The sequence below is a fragment of the Leucopleurus acutus genome (assembly GCF_964270905.1).
Source record: "Leucopleurus acutus genome assembly, chromosome: 17".
In the NCBI taxonomy this organism is placed as follows: domain Eukaryota; kingdom Metazoa; phylum Chordata; class Mammalia; order Artiodactyla; family Delphinidae; genus Leucopleurus; species Leucopleurus acutus.
This window is the reverse complement of record NC_139159.1, coordinates 2,239,535-2,248,691: the sequence shown is the minus strand read 5'-3', so window position 1 is coordinate 2,248,691 and position 9,157 is coordinate 2,239,535. Positions and strand designations below refer to the sequence as shown.

General features: G+C 40.9%; 1 pseudogene across 1 annotated transcript; it reads right to left on the bottom strand.

The window, feature by feature from the left end:
* Positions 1-3,016: 3,016 nt before the first annotated feature.
* Positions 3,017-4,613, bottom strand: LOC309974354 (signal recognition particle 9 kDa protein-like; annotated as a pseudogene). The gene is made up of 2 exons: positions 4,407-4,613; positions 3,017-3,309 (listed from the first exon to the last, which is right to left on the bottom strand). The product of its transcript is annotated as a signal recognition particle 9 kDa protein-like (transcript).
* Positions 4,614-9,157: the final 4,544 nt, after the last annotated feature.

Here is a 9,157-nt window from a genome sequence, read left to right as displayed (position 1 = left end):
GATGGAAAGGTAAACAGGTGTGTACGGGGAGGACCTTGACCCAGGAAGGACCTAGGGCTCCATCCACAGAGCGAAGCCTGGGGGTCAGCGAGGCTGCGCCGGGGGGCTGGGGGAAGGTACCCAGGCTCACGCACGGCATCCTCTTCCCAAAGGTGAGCCCGGCTGCTGTGTCCATCCACACCTCCTACTGGTGTCTTGAAACACTCTGTCTGCTGCATCTCGTGCCCCTCACATCATACGTAGACCTGATATTTGACAACACTTTTGAGGCAATCTGAATTCAAGTGATCTCTTTTTTATCTCCCACTCTAGGCCCATTCATTCATTCATCCATTCATTCATCCATTCAGTTAACAGATAACAGCACCATTATCCCCACGTTGCACACACCAGAGATCTAGGCGTTAATCTTGTTATTTCTGTTATCCTCATTCTGTGCTGTGGTGTAGTGGTTAAGAGGTTGGACTTTTGAGTCAGTTGACTGGATTCAAATCCTGGCTCTTGTACTAAAAAGCTGTAGTACTTTGGAGAAGGTAATGTAACCCCTCTGTGCTTTAGTTTTCTCAAGTTAACAAGAGGGTTAATAATATGCCAACACAATGTATTGTAAAGTTTCAAATTGAGGTTTCACATTAAGCCTAAGAACAGAGTTGGAACACTTGTGCGGGGGTGTGTGTGTGTGTATGTATGTATATATACATGCACACGTACAGATGTATACATAGGTATATAAGATACATAGGCATGTATGTAAGACCAAAGCATCTACCAAATTAACATACTGTTTAAATTCAGATGCTGTTTATGTAAAAGTCGAACAGCAATCAATGGTGCTTTGCCTCTTCAGTAATAACTAGGGATAAATGCCAAGGTGAATTAAAGAAGCAGACGTCAGGAATAACACATTTCAGCTGTCACATTAAGTGAGCTGGTCCTATAGAGTCGCTAGCCTGAGTTCCCTGCCACAGAAGGACCCCCAGCGCTCATTCTGTGACAGGACAGGGCCAGGTGCTATGCAGGGCGCTTCCCCGTGTGCCTGTCACCTGACAGAGGCCACTCTTTGCTGTGGCTTTTATGTAAATGACCTTCATATTCTGTTGGTGCTTTGAAATAAATTCTCAAGTTCTATCTTTCTAAAAACTACACGAGAGAAAGTACATAATGGGAGATGGCCGGCAGCACCTTTTCTCTGGATTTTTTTCCTTTTTATATGAGGATTAGAAGGGGGGTTATTTGGCTTCACTGGAAATGCTGTGTTTACCCACTGGCCAACTCTTCAAAATCAGGAACCACGCCTCATTCATTTTTATTTCCCCTGCAGGGCTTAGTCTAATACCTCAACTTAGAAAGTTCTACATAAATATTTATTGACAAAAATTATATACTGTTCAGAAATAGAAAAACTGAGTTTCATTACATGATTGAAACTTAGTTTTTAGCTGTATTCTTTTGGTTTTCACTTCTGTTTCTTTTTTCCCTCACCCAGATCTGCAGATATTTATGGTTTATTGATTGTTGATAAGACAGTAGGTTGAGGTAACAGTGTAAAAGTAGGTACCTGTAGATCCCTTAGTATATATACATACATATGTATGTCGCTATTTTTCAAATTCTTTTTTTTTCCTAACAAAATATATTTTAATGTAGGAATCAACATGTGAACATTGTATTTAGGTGGTAAAATTCAGGTTACAAATATAATATAAATATCAAATAACATCATACTTTTGGTTTAATGGAGAACAGCTGTGACAGTCATGCTTAACACGTTGGTTAAGTAATGAGAGGAATGGGTTGAGGTGTCACAGAGGTATGCAAAAATTTAACAGTTCAAAGAATCCTGAGCCCTTCTGAGAAGATGTAGATGGCAAATACAGGCAAATATTTGTGTAATATGGTGGTTTCAGCCCATTGGTGAGCGTTCTGTTCAGGCATTTAAAGTAACAGCAGATGTTTCTGAGCACTGAAAATTAGATTCAAAGTAAGTCTTTGCTCAACAGGTTAATGATACTATGAATCCCTTATATTTAAAAATATAGTTTATGGAATTCCCCCCCCCCAAAAAAAAAATGGTTCTGAAGAACCTAGGGGCAGGACAGGAACAAAGACGCAGACGTAGAGAATGGGCTTGAGGACACCGGGAGGGGGAAGGGTAAGCTGGGACGAAGTGAGAGAGTGGCATGGACATATATACACTACCAAATGTAAAACAGATAGTGGGAAGCAGCCGCATGGCACAGGGAGATCAGCTCGGTGCTTTGTGACCGCCTAGAGGGGTGGGATAGGGAGGGAGGGAGGGAGATGCAAGAGGGAGGAGATATGGGGATATATATATATGTATAGCTGATTCACTTTGTTATAAAGCAGAAACTAACACACCATCGTAAAGCAATTACACTCCAATAAAGATGTTAAAAAAAACAACAAAACAAAACAAAAATATATAGTTTAAATTTGTAAAGTTTAAGGTAAAGCATACTTGTTTTTAGTTATTTTTAGATATAATTGAGACTACACTACTGTATATAGTCAGCTATACTGCTGTGCACAGTCAATTCCAGTTACCGTATTTTATATTTGGTGGTCATCAACAGCACAAAATTTATGCTCCAAAAGAAATATATCAATCCAGCAAAATGGTTACATTTAATTTTCTTTTAAAGACAGATTAACTAAATTTAATGAAGAATTGGCTTTTCTTGATATCTCATTTTCAAATTACTGATGCAAACTTACCAGAGAGTAATTATTTATTTTGCCTAACATCAAACAATCTGCAAAAAGTTTCCAAGATAGAGGCATTCCTTATTCCATTTCCAAAAATAAAGGCTTTCTAAAGGAAAGCATTTACATTCCTAGCTCTCTAAGTAAACACTAAAAAACAAAGTACAAAAAATGATCTGTTGGCTTCTGAATAGCCCACTTAGTTACATAAAGTATTTTCTGTCCCAACACTTTTCTCAAATTCAAAAGATATTTACTTCCTAAGAACAAGACAGTCTTCATTTCAAACCATTCAGTCCGTTTCCATGGCAACACTGCGGGATTCCTTGGCCACCGTAAGTCTCATTAGTTGACTGTGGAATTTCTCAACCTTCTTTACATCTTGAGCTTGGTCAGTTCTATACACCAAACAAACCAAATCATCTGTTACTTTAATACACAGACTCCCATCAGAATGCCTGTATTTGAGAACCACACATGCCTTCATAGGGTCTGCGAGGCAGACTTTCTCTGCTGCACGACTGAACTCTCCCGGGTCTGGTACTGCGGTATCGTGGGTCTGTGGCAGAACAGCAGAGTCAAATTCTTTTGGAAAACATGAAACTCAGCTTATTGTTTGCAAGAAAGGTAATCATGTTTATCAAGTTAAGTTGATTTTTTTTGGCCGTGCTGTGCAACATGAGGGATCTTAGTTCCCTGACCAGGTATTGAACCCGGACCCACGGCAGTGAAAGTACCCAGTCCTAACCACTGGACTGCCAGAGAATTCCCAAGTTAAGTTGATTTTAATTCATGTATAAGGTGTTGCAAGAAAGGTTTAATTTGCGACCAACACGGAATATTTTTGATGTTAGAAAATTGAGAAACGTCCATCTTACTCCTTTGAAATCTCTCAGGACCTCTCTGGTGACACCTAGATGCTCGCTGATAGTTACTTCTCTGCAAGGTGTCTCCTCTCCATCTACTTGGAAGCTTCTGAAAACAGGAGCAGTGGCTTGTGCCTGGATGTACCCATTTCACTGAGTAAACACTCAACAGATCCCTGAGTAATTAAATTCCCCAAATGACGCTGCAGTCCCAGCCCCCCAGGTGAGGCAGACAGAAGGCATACTCTGGAGTAACTGTGTCCTTCGCATCCTGGAGCCTTCCTTTCCATACACTATTCATGAGTTAAAATCCATTTGATTTAATCAATATCATTACTTTTTCTTACAAACTCTATGCTAGGTTTCATGTTTTCAATAAGAACTTGAAATATAGCGGCGTCCATAATGTCCATCCTTTTCCCCCAATCATCTCCCTAACAAGTATCCACGTCTGTCCTCTCTCCTTCCACCTTGTCTAAAACACACATCTGATCAGGCTTCACACAACCCTCGGCTCTCCATGGGTGGAGAGCAGTCTGTGTAGTGGCGAGGGGCTTCAGGAATTTTTAAAATCCTGGTTTGCATCCCAGCTGTGTCAGTTAATAGCAATGTAATATGGACATGCTGACAACTTTCTAAGCTGCAGTATCTCATCTGAAAACAGGGCTATGTGAAGTGTCTCAGCGCTGGAAGGTGGATCTAGGGACACAGCGGGGTCCCCAGCACTTAGACTACAGCCTGGGGTAGAGCAGACACCATGACATGGTCCCCAAGGTGGATGGAGAGCTTTAGTCCCCTTCATGTACCTTCCCTGACCCCCCCTTCCGCCCCCAGGCAGAGGTCATTGCCTCCTTCTTTGTCCTCCTGGAACAAATGCTCCATCCGCTGCTTGCTTGCCAATCCGTCTTTTCTGGGAGAATGCGAGCCGCCTGCTGGGAGCGCCCCCATATCTGTCTCAGCAGAACTCCTGGCATGTGGCAGCGCCCAGCGCTTTCTTGTTGGGTGGGAGCCCCTCTTGCACATTCGGTCGTGCCTGCATCAGCCGCTCCCCACGTTCCTACGCTCAGTGCTTTTAGTCTTGGTTATAACTTCTTTTTTTTTTTTTTTTTTTTTTTTTGCGGTACGTGGGCCTCTCACTGTCGTGGCCTCTCCCGTTGCGGAGCACAGGCTCCGGACGCGCAGGCTCAGCGGCCATGGCTCACGGGCCCAGCCGCTTCGCGGCATGTGGGATCCTCCCGGACCGGGGCACGAACCCGTGTCCCCTGCATCGGCAGGCGGACTCTCTACCACTGCGCCACCAGGGAAACCCAAGTCTTGGTTATATCTTTATACGATTATCCAGACTTCTTTGTGCTTAAATCCTCTTTGATGAGACACCGCAGATTTACAGGAGAGAGCGCTAAGAAAACAAAAGTGTCACATTAGTTTACTTAAAATTACCTGTTTTTATTTATAGTATACATATCAATACTTGTAAACTGGAATTGTGTCTTAAGGCACTGAGTTTATCTAGTGGCTAGGAAGCTGGCCTTGGTAACCTGGGCTCTTTTTCAGTGCTTCCCTTTTCTAAATTCCGTCTCTGATGTCAGCTCTATAACACGTCCCTGATTCACAAATTGTTTTACAAGCTCGTGGGGCGTGGTGTTTCTGGTAAGCCATTCTTTACTGAGCAATAGGTGACATGTAGCAGGCAGAGCAAACCAGAGCCGTTTTGAAAGTTACAATGGCTTCTTCACAAGGGACACTTTTAACAAAATTTGGACAAAAACTGAAAACTTGAGGCACAGGTAACATGTCAACTAAATCAAATCTATATAAATTTTTGTAAACAATACATCATAATCGTAGATGGATGGAACTTTCATTTCAATTTCCCAAACCCATTGTTTCCCTCTGTGTCTTGAGAACGTCAGTTAAGCTCTAAGAAACATATCTTAAACTCAATCCAAGACTTTTATTTCTTTTTATTATCAACAATACTGAGCTATTTTGCATGTGGTACAAGATTAGATTTTTGTTAGTCGTAGTGTCCTTAATTTAGTTCTTGCCATGAATTTATAATAGAGCAAGTGTCTTTCCCACCTGGGTGCTACATAATATGTAATATTTAATTTGTCATCGCTCTTTCACTGTGTGAAGTGAAATGAACAATTCATTAAGATCTGAATGATATGTCGAATATGTATGTAATACTACATGGCATTCCCTTTATTCCACAATAGATACTTCGTTATCATTTTAAATAAACTATGTGAAGCAGGTGTGACTCTGGATCATCTGCTCACATGGCGTTTAATTTTAATTTCTAATTCCAATCACATATTTTTCTTTCTGGGATCACACAAAGCAGCAGTCACAATGCCTTGTATGTTCCAAATGCCCAGGGAATGTTTGTTGATCTTCTTTTTATCCTCATGCAACTTCCATTTTCAGCATTTCATTCACTTCTTGTAGAAGCAGGCAACAAGATAACTTGAATGTGGATGAAGGTGGTGGGAATGCAAGGCTTCTGGCAAAAGCGGAATTTGCTCAGGATTTCAGCAGTTTTGCAGCAGAAATTCATAAACTGTTAGAGCTCTCAAAGAGCAGGTTTGCTTTTTCCCTAAGTACCAAGCCTTGTCGCATAGATTGGGATAACTCAACTTTAAAGAAACCTGTCCAATAACTCTCTGGAGATCCAGCACAACACCACAATAATAATCACATATAGGGGATATTTCCTTGTAATAAGGAGTTGAATTAGTTCAAAAATCCCCACGTGCAGATGGCTTCACTAAAGAATTCTACTAAATGTTTAAGGAAAAATTAACACTAATTTTCCAGAAATAGCAGAGGAAAGAATGCTTCTCAATTCATTTTTGAAGATAGTATTTACTCTGTTACCAAAACCAGACAAAGACAGCACAAAGAAAGAAAACCACTAACCAATATTCCTCATGAAAATGGATGCAAAAACCCTTAACATAATATTAGCAAAGAGCATATAGCAATATATCAAAAGAATAATATAGCATAATTAAGAGGGTTTAGCCCAGGAGTTCAAGGCTTGTTTAATATTCAGAAATCATCAATGTAATCCACTGTATTAACAGGTTAAATGGTGAACGATAAAATGCTTTCACCCAAATATTGCAAACAAAGTAAGCATGTCCATTTTCACCAGTCTTACTAAACGCAGTGCTGGAAGTTCTTGCCAGTGCAATAAGACAAGGAAAGGAAAAGGTCTATAGACTGAAAAGGAAAACAAAGCTATTTTCAGATGATACACTTACTTCTGTAGAGAATCACAAGGAACCTACCAAACAACTTCTAGACATAGTAAGCAAGTTCACCAAAGTCACAGGATACAAGATACACAAGATAAGTATACAAAAATGAATTGTATTTCTGTATACTGGTAGTGAACGCATGGAGGATGGGGAAAGGAAATTGTGGTCCAGCATGTTCTGACTCCCCCCAGACATCTTTTTACTCTCAAGATGTGGTAACTTAGCCCAAAACAAAACTTCATCATGTACTATGTCTCAAGTTTATGGCTCACGGAAGATTCTCAGACTGTCTCCCTTCTTTAAAAAGTTTCTTTGCCAGTTCTTTAAAGTTTGAAAATATTTTGTTCCTCAAAGCGCCTTAAGTTTACAGTGGGTATATTGCTGTCGTTTGTTTATTTTCATTTTCTCTACTTTTCCTCTTGAGGACAGAAGTTACCAACTGAATCTCTTTTCCATGTTTTAGAACTAGTTCTATTCTTTTAAATTTTTTGGAATTTACTCAGCTTGACTAATGTTTTTTCATTTCCCCAGTATTTTTAGAAATAAAAGTTGTGTGTTTTATTTATTTATTTTTGTCTTAGTCTTCTAGGCTATAATCACGGATATTTCTAGAGATTTTTGAGATTTTCATTCTTCACACCCTGGATCCACTTGGGCAATGGGTAATTCAGTCTACACCTACTCATGGTAGAATCCTACCCTTCCCGCCTCCATCATGATTTGTCATTTACCCCATCATCCCCTCCATGCTCCCTTCTCACACAGAGCCAGGGAGTGGTCTCTTCAGCTCACTGGTGTCTACCTGGCACATACTGGCTACTTAACATTCCTATTGGGTGAGGAATAAATTAATGAACGATGAAAGCCACTTCCCAAGCGTAGGCACTGTAACACTCCCTGACCTCAAAGGTAATTTTGTGATGCTGTTCTGCTTCAACCACATGTGGTAAAATACATGACAGAATCAAACTGGTTTGTGTTTTTTTTTACATCAAGACTTTTGCTCCCTCAATGAAGTCCAATTTCGCGGATGTTCAAGGCTCTTTAAAAGGTAGACCTAACCCATCTTTTATAAGCGTTTCACATCTTTTATGTTCTATTCACACTGAAATACTCAGTTTCCCCTCCTTTCTTTTTAAGTTTATTCACACATTTTCCCTGTAGCTGAAATGCTCTAGACCCTCCACCCACAGGCCTGCATGCATAAATCCTCCTGTAGCCAGATGCCACCTTTGTTCAAGGCCTGGCCAAGTACCAATTAAACCATAAATTCTCCCCTGGTTACTGCCTTTCCCACTCCATTTTTCTAAGAATAATTGTTTTTTCTCGAACTCCCATTGTGTGTGTCCTCCTATAGCATGCAACATCTGGGCTTCTATCACATGTATTTTTGTACAGATTCTCTCTCCCTACCAGATTGCAGATACCTTGATAATAGAAACCCAGGATTGTTTATCATTACAATGTCCTCTAGACAGAGCTGACAAACAGTAGGTGTTCAACAACTATTTAAAAATAAATCATCACTTTGATGCTCCTCAAGACATCCAGTCTGGTCAATGGTTTGTCTCAGATGTTTTCTTGGCCACAGTGATTTCTGTTACATGTAAACAGCCTTGGTCAAGTGTTAGAAATTATTTTATAATTTTCAACCGAAAAACAGAGTTTGGAAGAATCTGAAAGGAATGCTCACTGGAGGATGAGAGCATAATGGTGCATGGGTGGAGTGTGAGGCACTAGGAAGGTCGTTTGAGAGCATGGGCTCTAGCCTTAGTGACTCACGTGCTAGTAAGCTGGGGCTGCCATCGCGCACACCACAGACTGGGCTGCTTAAACAACAGAAATGTACTTTCTCGTAGTTCTGGAGGCTGGAAGCCCAGGGTCAAGGTGTGGATAGGGTTGAGTTTTTCCGAGGTGTGTCCTTGCCTTGCAGACGACTGTCTTCTCTCTGTATCTTCACGTGGTCTTTCCGCTGTGGGTGTCTGTGTCCTAATCTCCGTTTCTTGTAGGACACCAGTCCTGTTGGATTAGGCGCCATCTCTGTGACCACGTTTTAACTTAATTACTTCTTTAAGGCCCTTATCTCCAAATACGGTCTCATTCCGAGGTGCCGGGGGTTCAGGCTTCAACACATGGGCCTTTGGAGTCCACACGTCAGCCTGTAACAAGGCAGCTGCCACCTTCACCCGTCACAGGACGCTTGGACTTGGCCTCTTCTTTCGTAAAACTATTCTTTTCATCATTTCTAAAATCTGTCTCAACTAAACATTTTTAACTTCTCCATGGATTATTACGTAA